The 12,500-nt window shown below is 46.0% G+C and overlaps 1 pseudogene; it reads right to left on the bottom strand.

The window, feature by feature from the left end:
• Positions 1–12,500, bottom strand: part of LOC115123859 (glutamate receptor ionotropic, NMDA 2A-like) — a 100,042-nt pseudogene that overhangs the window by 21,324 nt on the left and 66,218 nt on the right.

Here is a 12,500-nt window from a genome sequence, read left to right as displayed (position 1 = left end):
CAGAGTCAAAATATAAAACATCATTCTACGTCAACATACTGGTAACACAAACAACACAGAATCAAATCAATACTGATACAATACGTCTGATCAGAACCGATCACACGTCGTTCCCACGGTGACGGATAGCAGCTCCTTACGTCCTGTCGCAGGTAGCCAGTGCTTGACTTGGGCCGGGGCAATTTATTTTATTGTTTTAGGGAGGGCGACTGCGTACCGACTCCACTATAAAACAAAGTGGCGTTATCACCGGCTCAAAGCGGAATTAAAACGGGATGAGGGTTCCTACGGTACAGAGTACTGCTGGTTTTCTGCTCTACCTAATCATTATTAATATTATTATAAGTACAGAGTCCTGCTGGTTTTCTGCTCTACCTAATCATTATTAATACTATTATAAGTAGAGAGTACTGCTGGTTTTCTGCTCTACCTAATCATTATTAATATTATTATAAGTACAGAGTCCTGCTGGTTTTCTGCTCTACCTGATCATTATTAATATTATTATAAGTACAGAGTCCTGCTGGTTTTCTGCTCTACCTGATAATTAACTGCACCCAGCTCGTGTCCCAGGTCAAAATCAGTCTCAAATTAGAGGAGAATCCTTTTTAAAAAGCAGAAGAACTGGCTTTGATGAGGAAAATGTGAATCAACCTTCTTGTCTCCAATGAGTCCAAGAGAGAAACACCAGAAATGTGGCACTGACAAATCAACACTCGGTAACGCTGGCCAATCAGCTGTGTCGTGGATAGGATTCTACCGCTGCTAGAGGATCATAAACTGGAGCTATACTGTCAAGGTTCTGTGGGGGAGTTTAAACTTCCTTAGCCCACTGTGTGGGTGTGTGTGTGTGTGTGTGTGTGTGTGTTTCCATCCTGCAGTCCAGCTCTACATCCCAGTGTAGTGTGTGTCTGTGTGTGTGTGTTTCCATCCTGCAGTCCAGCTCTACATCCCAGTGTAGTGTGTGTCTGTGTGTGTGTGTTTCCATCCTGCAGTCCAGCTCTACATCCCAGTGTAGTGTGTGTCTGTGTGTGTGTGTGTTTCCATCCTGAAGTCCAGCTCTACATCCCAGTGTAGTGTAGGTGTCTGTGTGTGTGTGTTTCCATCCTGCAGTCCAGCTCTACATCCCAGTGTAGTGTGTCTGTGTGTGTGTGTGTGTGTTTGTGAGTCTCCTGCAGTCCAGCTCTACATCCCAGTGTAGTGTGTGTCTGTGTGTGTGTTTCCATCCTGCAGTCCAGCTCTACATCCCAGTGTAGTGTGTGTCTGTGTGTGTGTGTTTCCATCCTGCAGTCCAGCTCTACATCCCAGTGTAGTGTGTGTCTGTGTGTGTGTGTTTCCATCCTGCAGTCCAGCTCTACATCCCAGTGTAGTGTGTGTCTGTGTGTGTGTGTTTCCATCCTGCAGTCCAGCTCTACATCCCAGTGTAGTGTGTGTCTGTGTGTGTGTGTTTCCATCCTGCAGTCCAGCTCTACATCCCAGTGTAGTGTGTGTCTGTGTGTGTGTGTTTCCATCCTGCAGTCCAGCTCTACATCCCAGTGTAGTGTGTGTCTGTGTGTGTGTGTGTTTCCATCCTGCAGTCCAGCTCTACATCCCAGTGTAGTGTGTGTCTGTGTGTGTGTGTTTCCATCCTGCAGTCCAGCTCTACATCCCAGTGTAGTGTAGGTGTCTGTGTGTGTGTGTGTTTCCATCCTGCAGTCCAGCTCTACATCCCAGTGTAGTGTGTGTCTGTGTGTGTGTGTTTCCATCCTGCAGTCCAGCTCTACATCCCAGTGTAGTGTGTGTCTGTGTGTGTGTGTTTCCATCCTGCAGTCCAGCTCTACATCCCAGTGTAGTGTGTGTCTGTGTGTGTGTGTGTTTCCATCCTGCAGTCCAGCTCTACATCCCAGTGTAGTGTGTCTGTGTGTGTGTGTGTTTCCATCCTGCAGTCCAGCTCTACATCCCAGTGTAGTGTGTGTCTGTGTGTGTGTGTTTCCATCCTGCAGTCCAGCTCTACATCCCAGTGTAGTGTGTGTCTGTGTGTGTGTGTTTCCATCCTGCAGTCCAGCTCTACATCCCAGTGTAGTGTGTGTCTGTGTGTGTGTGTGTTTCCATCCTGCAGTCCAGCTCTACATCCCAGTGTAGTGTGTGTCTGTGTGTGTGTGTGTTTCCATCCTGCAGTCCAGCTCTACATCCCAGTGTAGTGTGTGTCTGTGTGTGTGTGTTTCCATCCTGCAGTCCAGCTCTACATCCCAGTGTAGTGTAGGTGTGTCCCGGGCCCCGAGCAGGCCGCACAGTAGATGGACCTTTTCACTTCTATTGGTCAGCACGGGGTCCACAACGCCTCGAGAGCTTCGTTACATACGGTTACAATGGTCGTGGCATTCACCGGTCGTAAACAATCATTATTATTATTACGTCCCCGGGAGTTTTCCCCCACCCAGGAAACAACTCCAGGCCTCTGTAATAGCCTGATAAATGGTGATAAATACGTACCTGTAGATGACTTAAGGACACAAACAAAAACAGGACATTAGATGTTAATGGAGACAGGATGAGGACAACACATCCATAGAGGTAGATAGAAGACCCATGCTAAAACCACGTTTTTGGGGGTACTAGAGTTGTCTATCAAAGTCTATGGGACAGTATGTCCATAGAGGTAGATAGAAGGCCCATGCTAAAACACGTTTTTGGGGGTACTAGAGTTGTCTATCAAAGTCTATGGGACAGTATGTCCATAGAGGTAGATAGAAGGCCCATGCTAAAACACGTTTTTGGGGGCACTAGAGTTGTCTATCAAAGTCTATGGGACAGTATGTCCATAGAAGGCCCATGCTAAAACACGTTTTTGGGGGCACTAGAGTTGTCTATCATAGTCTATGGGACAACAGATCAATAGAGGTAGATAGAAGGCCCACGCTAAAACGTTTTTGGGGGCACTAGAGTTGTCTATCAAAGTCTATGGGACAGTATGTCCATAGAGGTAGATAGAAGGCCCATGCTAAAACCACGTTTTTGGGGGCACTAGAGTTGTCTATCAAAGTCTATGGGACAGTATGTCCATAGAGGTAGATAGAAGGCCCATGCTAAAACCACGTTTTTGGGGCACTAGAGTTGTCTATCAAAGTCTATGGGACAGTATGTCCATAGAGGTAGATAGAAGGCCCATGCTAAAACCACGTTTTTGGGGGCACTAGAGTTGTCTATCAAAGTCTATGGGACAGTATGTCCATAGAAGGCCCATGCTAAAACACGTTTTTGGGGCACTAGAGTTGCCTATCAAAGTCTATGCGGACACTATGTCCATAGAAGGCCCATGCTAAAACACGTTTTTGGGGGCACTAAAGTTGTCTATCAAAGTCTATGGGACAGTATGTCCATAGAGGTCGATAGAAGGCCCATGCTAAAACACATTTTTGGGGGCACTAGAGTTGTCTATCAAAGTCTATGGGACAGTATGTCCATAGAGGTCAATAGAAGGCCCATGGTAAAACACGTTTTTGGGGCACTAGAGTTGTCTATCAAAGTCTATGGGAGAGTAGGTCCATAGAGGTAGATAGAGGGCCCATGCTAAAACAGGCTTCATGGCATTAGTGCTATCTATCTATGTTTATGGGACAGTAGGTCCATAGAGGTAGATAGAGGGCCCATGCTAAAAACAGTCTTCGGGAACACTAGAGCTGTCTATTTAAGTCTATGGGACAATAGAACTGAAGCTGACATAAAGTAGGTGACTATGCTGTGATTCCCTAGCCTCTATGCTAGCTTCACGCGCTCTGCGGAATCTCGGAATCTCGGAAACATTCCGACGGGAATCCGAGGGGTTACAAGATTGTAACTCTAGTTTCCCCGTTTTGTAGTTCCGACTGAAATTGTGCATTTCCGATCGTTCCGTGAGGACGTGAAGGCAGCACAGAACATACAGACATAGAATGTAAACGTAAACATCTAGGTGAACACACGATCTACTAAAAACCCTATTTCTAGGCCCTGCCTCTATCTCTATCTCTAGACTCCGGGCCATGTATATCGACAGCGACAGCGTATTCAACACAGGGAATCGGTGTAGCTCAAGATAGTGTTAGCTCTCTGAGCTAAAGCCCCCTTTGTGTAGGGGGGGGGGGCATCAGCTCTAGGGAGCTAACACGAGTTCTTAAGGTCACCAGAAGTGATTATTCGCTCCAGCGAAATTCTCAATGGGACTGCAACATCGTACATTAAAAAAACTATTTTAAATTTTTTTATTTATCAAATCAATGTTATTATAACTATCAATCTTTAACATGCTGAGAGTATAAACAGTAAAACATTACCTTGTTGTCAGACAGTCCCGTGACCTGGTCTACAAACTCCTCCTGGATCATGAAGGCAGCCAGGTTGGCTGTGTAGGAGGCCAGGAAGATAACGGCGAAGAAGGCCCACACCGACACTATGAACTTACTGGTGGTGCCTTTAGGGTTCTGAACCGGGACAGAGTTGTTGAACACTAGACCCCACAGCAGCCACACCGCCTTACCCATAGTGAACGATGGGCCGTGGGGGTCTGGAGGGAGAGAGGGAGGCAGGGAGGGGAGGAGGGGGGAGGGAGGGAGGGAGGGGGGGGAGGGGGCAGGGAGGGAGGCAGGAAGGGAGGCAGGGAGGGAGGGAGGGAGGCAGGGGAGGGAGGGAGGGGGGAGGGAGGCAGGGAGGGAGGGAGGGAGGCAGGGAGGGAGGGAGGGAGGCAGGGAGGGAGGCAGGGAGGGCGGGAGGGAGGGGAGGGAGGGAGGGAGGGAAGGAAGGAAGGAAGGAAGGAAGGAAGGAAGGAAGGAAGGAAGGAAGGAAGGAAGGAAGGAAGGAAGGAAGGAGAAGGTAAATTCAGACTTAAAAGTGTGTGTGTGTGTGTGTGTGTGTGTGTGTGTGTGTGTGTGTGTGCGTGCGTGCGCGTGTGTGTGTGTGTGTGTGTACCTACCTCTACCCTGTGCCAGGTTCCTGTTAAAGCCCAGAGGGCTGATGTATTCAAACATGAACACAGCCATCGCTGTTACCAACAACAGCATCACAAACATCATGATCCACACCGTCGCACTGAACGGCTCTGAAACACACAGAGAGAGACAGAGAGAAGAGACATGAATACACACACAAACATAGACACACATCAGATTAGATACACACACAAACATATACACACATCAGATTAGATACACACAGAGACACACATCAGATTAGATACACACAGAGACACAGAGACACACATCAGATTAGATACACACAGAGACACACATCAGATTAGATACACACAGAGACACACAGAGACACACATCAGATTAGATACACACAGAGACACACATCAGATTAGATACACACAGAGACACACAGAGACACACATCAGATTAGATACACACAGAGACACACATCAGATTAGATACACACAGAGACACACAGAGACACACATCAGATTAGATACACACAGAGACACACATCAGATTAGATACACACAGAGACACACAGAGACACACATCAGATTAGATACACACAGAGACACACATCAGATTAGATACACACAGAGACACACATCAGATTAGATACACACAGAGACACAGAGACACACAGAGACAGACATCAGTCCTGTTAGTGGTGCTGTATAGATCAGTCCTGTTAGTGGTGCTGTATAGATCAGTCCTGTTAGTGGTGCTGTATAGATCAGTCCTGTTAGTGGTGCTGTATAGATCAGTCCTGTTAGTGGTGCTGTATAGATCAGTCCTGTTAGTGGTGCTGTATAGATCAGTCCTGTTAGTGGTGCTGTATAGACCAGTCCTGTTAGTGGTGCTGTATAGATCAGTCCTGTTAGTGGTGCTGTATAGATCAGTCCTGTTAGTGGTGCTGTATAGATCAGTCCTGTTAGTGGTGCTGTATAGATCAGTCCTGTTAGTGGTGCTGTATAGACAGTCCTGTTAGTGGTGCTGTATAGATCAGTCCTGTTAGTGGTGCTGTATAGATCAGTACTGTTAGTGGTGCTGTATAGATCAGTCCTGTTAGTGGTGCTGTATAGATCAGTACTGTTAGTGGTGCTGTATAGATCAGTCCTGTTAGTGGTGCTGTATAGATCAGTCCTGTTAGTGGTGCTGTATAGATCATTCCTGTTAGTGGTGCTGTATAGATCAGTCCTGTTAGTGGTGCTGTATAGATCAGTCCTGTTAGTGGTGCTGTATAGATCAGTCCTGTTAGTGGTGCTGTATAGATCAGTCCTGTTAGTGGTGCTGTATAGATCAGTCCTGTTAGTGGTGCTGTATAGATCAGTACTGTTAGTGGTGCTGTATAGATCAGTACTGTTAGTGGTGCTGTATAGATCAGTCCTGTTAGTGGTGCTGTATAGATCAGTCCTGTTAGTGGTGCTGTATAGATCAGTCCTGTCTTCCTCCATACTGTTAGTGGTGCTGTATAGATCAGTCCTGTTAGTGGTGCTGTATAGATCAGTCCTGTTAGTGGTGCTGTATAGATCAGTCCTGTCTTCCTCCATACTGTTAGTGGTGCTGTATAGATCAGTCCTGTTAGTGGTGCTGTATAGATCAGTCCTGTTAGTGGTGCTGTATAGATCAGTCCTGTTAGTGGTGCTGTATAGATCAGTCCTGTTAGTGGTGCTGTATAGATCAGTCCTGTCTTCCTCCATACTGTTAGTGGTGCTGTATAGATCAGTCCTGTTAGTGGTCCTGTATTGATCAGTCCTGTTAGTGGTGCTGTATAGATCAGTCCTGTTAGTGGTGCTGTATAGACCAGTCCTGTTAGTGGTGCTGTATAGATCAGTCCTGTTAGTGGTGCTGTATAGATCAGTCCTGTTAGTGGTGCTGTATAGATCAGTCATGTTAGTGGTGCTGTATAGATCAGTCCTGTTAGTGGTGCTGTATAGACCAGTCCTGTTAGTGGTGCTGTATAGATCAGTCCTGTTAGTGGTGCTGTATAGATCAGTCCTGTTAGTGGTGCTGTATAGATCAGTCCTGTTAGTGGTGCTGTATAGATCAGTCCTGTTAGTGGTGCTGTATAGATCAGTCCTGTTAGTGGTGCTGTATAGACCAGTCCTGTTAGTGGTGCTGTATAGATCAGTCCTGTTAGTGGTGCTGTATAGATCAGTCCTGTTAGTGGTGCTGTATAGATCAGTCCTGTCTTCCTCCATACTGTTAGTGGTGCTGTATAGATCAGTCCTGTTAGTGGTGCTGTATTGATCAGTCCTGTTAGTGGTGCTGTATAGATCAGTCCTGTTAGTGGTGCTGTATAGATCAGTCCTGTTAGTGGTGCTGTATAGATCAGTACTGTTAGTGGTGCTGTATAGATCAGTACTGTTAGTGGTGCTGTATAGATCAGTCCTGTTAGTGGTGCTGTATAGATCAGTCCTGTTAGTGGTGCTGTATAGATCAGTCCTGTCTTCCTCCATACTGTTAGTGGTGCTGTATAGATCAGTCCTGTTAGTGGTGCTGTATAGATCAGTCCTGTTAGTGGTGCTGTATAGATCAGTCCTGTCTTCCTCCATACTGTTAGTGGTGCTGTATAGATCAGTCCTGTTAGTGGTGCTGTATAGATCAGTCCTGTTAGTGGTGCTGTATAGATCAGTCTTGTTAGTGGTGCTGTATAGATCAGTCCTGTCTTCCTCCATACTGTTAGTGGTGCTGTATAGATCAGTCCTGTTAGTGGTGCTGTATAGATCAGTCCTGTTAGTGGTGCTGTATAGATCAGTCCTGTCTTCCTCCATACTGTTAGTGGTGCTGTATAGATCAGTCCTGTTAGTGGTCCTGTATTGATCAGTCCTGTTAGTGGTGCTGTATAGATCAGTCCTTTAGTGGTGCTGTATAGACCAGTCCTGTTAGATGCTGTATAGATCAGTCCTGTTAGTGGTGCTGTATAGATCAGTCCTGTTAGTGGTGCTGTGTAGATCAGTCCATTACTGTATAGATCAGTCCTGTTAGTGGTGCTGTATAGATCAGTCCTGTTAGTGGTGCTGTATAGATCAGTCCTGTTAGTGGTGCTGTGTAGATCAGTCCTGTTAGTGGTGCTGTATAGATCAGTCCTGTTAGTGGTGCTGTATAGATCAGTCCTGTTAGTGGTGCTGTATAGACCAGTCCTGTTAGTGGTGCTGTATAGATCAGTCCTGTTAGTGGTGCTGTGTAGACCAGTCCTGTTAGTGGTGCTGTATAGATCCTGTTAGTGGTGCTGTATAGATCAGTCCTGTTAGTGGTGCTGTATAGATCAGTCCTGTTAGTGGTGCTGTATAGATCAGTCCTGTTAGTGGTGCTGTATAGATCAGTCCTGTTAGTGGTGCTGTATAGACCAGTCCTGTTAGTGGTGCTGTATAGATCAGTCCTGTTAGTGGTGCTGTATAGATCAGTCCTGTTAGTGGTGCTGTATAGATCAGTCCTGTTAGTGGTGCTGTATAGATCAGTCCTGTTAGTGGTGCTGTATAGATCAGTCCTGTTAGTGGTGCTGTATAGATCAGTCCTGTTAGTGGTGCTGTGTAGATCAGTCCTGTCCTGTTAGATCAGTCCTGTTAGTGGTGCTGTATAGATCAGTCCTGTTAGTGGTGCTGTATAGATCAGTCCTGTTAGTGGTGCTGTATAGATCAGTCCTGTTAGTGGTGCTGTATAGATCAGTCCTGTTAGTGGTGCTGTATAGATCAGTCCTGTTAGTGGTGCTGTATAGACCAGTCCTGTTAGTGGTGCTGTATAGATCAGTCCTGTTAGTGGTGCTGTGTAGACCAGTCCTGTTAGTGGTGCTGTATAGATCAGTCCTGTTAGTGGTGCTGTATAGATCAGTCCTGTTAGTGGTGCTGTATAGATCAGTCCTGTTAGTGGTGCTGTATAGATCAGTCCTGTTAGTGGTGCTGTATAGATCAGTCCTGTTAGTGGTGCTGTATAGACCAGTCCTGTTAGTGGTGCTGTATAGATCAGTCCTGTTAGTGGTGCTGTATAGATCAGTCCTGTTAGTGGTGCTGTATAGATCAGTCCTGTTAGTGGTGCTGTATAGATCAGTCCTGTTAGTGGTGCTGTATAGATCAGTCCTGTTAGTGGTGCTGTGTGTTTTAATGAAGCCAACAGATGCAGCATGTATTGACAGAATATGAGAGGGACAGTTCTGTTTTTAAAAAATGTTGATAAACACAATCTGTCAGGTGGTGAAACAACACAGACACACACACAGACAGACAACACAAATGTCCTCAAAACACGGGGAGGGTTACCAAGAAAGGCGGACGGGGAGACGGTTCCGTTGCTACGGGAGACCATGACACTTATTCCAGTTTCCACGAACGGGACGGAGAAATCGATGACCTCAGAACGCTCCTCATTGATCGTCAGAGAGCCGACGGCCATGACAGCTTTCTTATAGACCACCTGGGAGGGAGGGAGGAATGTAGGGAAGGAGAGGGAGGGAGGGAGGGAGGGAGAGAGGGAGGGAGGGAGGGAAGGAGAGGGAGGAAAGGAGAGAGAGAGGAGGGAGGGAGGGAAGCAAGGAAGGAGGGAGGGAGGGAGGGAGGGAGGGAGGGAGGGGAGGGAGGAAAGGGAGAGAGAGGGAGGGAGGGAGGGAGGAGGGAGGGAAGGAGAGAGATGGAGGAGAAGGGAAGGAGAGAGGGAGGGAGGGAAGCAAGGAAGGAGAGAGGGAGGAGGGAGGGAAGGAGAGAGGGAGGAGAGAGGGAAGGAGACAGGGAGGAGGGAGGGAAGGAGAGAGGGGAGGAGGGAGGGAAGGAGAGAAGGAGAGAGGGAGGAGAGAGGGAGGAGAGAGGAAGGAGATACGGAGGAGAGAGGGAGGAGAGATGGAAGGAGAGAGGGAGGAGGGAGTGAGGGAGGGTGGGAGGGAGGGAGGAGGGAGGGGAGGAGGGTGGGAGGGAGGGAGGGAGGGAGGGAGGGAGGGAGGGAGGGAGGGAGAAGGAGGGAAAGAGAAAGAGAGGGAGGAGGAGGGAAGGAGAGAGGGAGGAGGGAGGGAAGGAGAGAGGGAGGAGGGAGAGAGGAGAGGGAGGGAGAGAGGGAGGAGAGAGGGACGAGGGAGGGAAGGAGAGAGAAGGAGAGAGGGAGGAGAGAGGGAAGGAGATAGGGAGGAGAGAGGGAGGAGAGAGGGAAGGAGAGAGGGAGGAGGGAGGGAAGGAGAGAGGGAGGAGAGAGGGAGAGGGAGGGATGGAGGGGAGGGAAGGAGAGAAGGAATGATAGAGGGAGGAGGGATGGAGAGAGATGGAGGAAGGAGGGAGAGACAGGTTCTGGGTTAATCTTTAATCTAGTGTGTTAGCGTGTTGTTGTTGATGTCGTCAGTAGGATCTCATCGCTGTATATTATGCCGCTGAGACTAGCCTTTAGCCGTTAGCTGAACACAGTAAAATGATACTACAGTATAATGCTGAGACTAGCCTTTAGCCGTTAGCTGAACACAGTTAAATGATGCTACATTATAATGCTGAGACTAGCCTTTAGCCGTTAGCTAAACACAGTAAAATGATACTACAGTATATTGCTTAGACTAGCCTTTAGCCATTAGCTAAACACAGTTAAATGATACTACAGTATATTGCTGAGACTAGCCTTTAGCCATTAGCTAAACACAGTAAAATGATACTACAGTATATTGCTGAGACTAGCCTTTAGCCATTAGCTAAACACAGTAAAATGATACTACAGTATATTGCTGAGACTAGCCTTTAGCCATTAGCTAAACACAGTAAAATGATACTACAGTATATTGCTGAGACTAGACTTTAGCCGTTAGCTAAACACAGTAAAATGATGCTACAGTATAATGCTGAGACTAGCCTTTAGCCATAAGCTAAACAAGGTAAAATGATACTACAGTATAATGCTGAGACTAGCCTTTAGCCATTAGCTAAACACAGTTAAATGATACTACAGTATATTGCTGAGACTAGCCTTTAGCCATTAGCTAAACACAGTAAAATGATACTACAGTATATTGCTGAGACTAGCCTTTAGCCATTAGCTAAACACAGTTAAATGATACTACAGTATATTGCTGAGACTAGCCTTTAGCCATTAGCTGAACACAGTTAAATGATACTACAGTATATTGCTGAGACTAGCCTTTAGCCATTAGCTAAACACAGTTAAATGATACTACAGTATATTGCTGAGACTAGCCTTTAGCCATTAGCTAAACACAGTTAAATGATACTACAGTATAATGCTGAGACTAGCCTTTAGCCATTAGCTAAACACAGTTAAATGATACTACAGTATATTGCTTAGACTAGCCTTTAGCCATTAGCTGAACACAGTTAAATGATACTACAGTATATTGCTGAGACTAGCCTTTAGCCATTAGCTAAACACAGTTAAATGACACTACAGTATATTGCTGAGACTAGCCTTTAGCCATTAGCTAAACACAGTTAAATGATACTACAGTATATTGCTGAGACTAGCCTTTAGCCATTAGCTAAACACAGTTAAATGATACTACAGTATAATGCTGAGACTAGCCTTTAGCCGTTAGCTGAACACAGGTAAATGATACTACAGTATAATGCTGAGACTAGCCTTTAGCCGTTAGCTGAACACAGGTAAATGATACTACAGTATAATGCTGAGACTAGCCTTTAGCCGTTAGCTGAACACAGTTAAATGATACTACAGTATATTGCTGAGACTAGCCTTTTAGCCGTTAGCTAAACACAGTTAAATGATACTACAGTATATTGCTGAGACTAGCCTTTAGCCATTAGCTAAACACAGTAAAATGATACCACAGTTTAATGCTGAGACTAGCCTTTAGCCATTAGCTGTGTAAACTACGATGTTGTTTTATCTATGAGACAGGACAGACTAAACTAACTGTATGATATTATAACATATTATAATTAGTCACTCACCTCTCCTACCATCCCGTTCCACACATGTTGTTTTAACTATGAGACAGGACAGAGTAAACTAACTGTATGATATTATGACATATTATAATTAGTCACTCACCTCTCCCACCATCCCGTTCCACACATGTTGTTTTAACTATGAGACAGGACAGAGTAAACTAACTGTATGATATTATGACATATTATAATTAGTCACTCACCTCTCCTACCATCCCGTTCCACACATGTTGTTTTAACTATGAGACAGGACAGAGTAAACTAACTGTATGATATTATGACATATTATAATTAGTCACTCACCTCTCCCACCATCCCGTTCCACACGTTGTTGATCTTCTTCCCATGTTTACCGTTGGTAACCAGGTAGAGATCGTAGGTGAACTTCACGTACTTCGCGATCTTCTTCAGGATGTCGATGCAGAATCCTTTACAGCACTTTTTGATGTAGGTCCCGCCCGCCTCTGTGGTGTTGCTGTGGAAACGCAGAAATAATGACATCTGTGATTGGCTGAAACTTCAATGCCACTTCTTTATATAGGCATCTTTCATTGGCTGAAGATTTCAGAATCCAGCCCCCCCCCCCCCCCCAACATGGACACGTCATTGGCTGAAGATTTCAGAACACCTGCCCCTCCTCCCCCGACATGGACACGTCATTGGCTAAATATTTCAGAACCCCCCGTCT

The sequence above is a fragment of the Oncorhynchus nerka genome, unplaced genomic scaffold, assembly GCF_034236695.1.
Source record: "Oncorhynchus nerka isolate Pitt River unplaced genomic scaffold, Oner_Uvic_2.0 unplaced_scaffold_933, whole genome shotgun sequence".
Taxonomy (NCBI): Eukaryota; Metazoa; Chordata; class Actinopteri; order Salmoniformes; family Salmonidae; genus Oncorhynchus; species Oncorhynchus nerka.
This window is presented reverse-complemented; position numbering and strand designations above follow the sequence as displayed.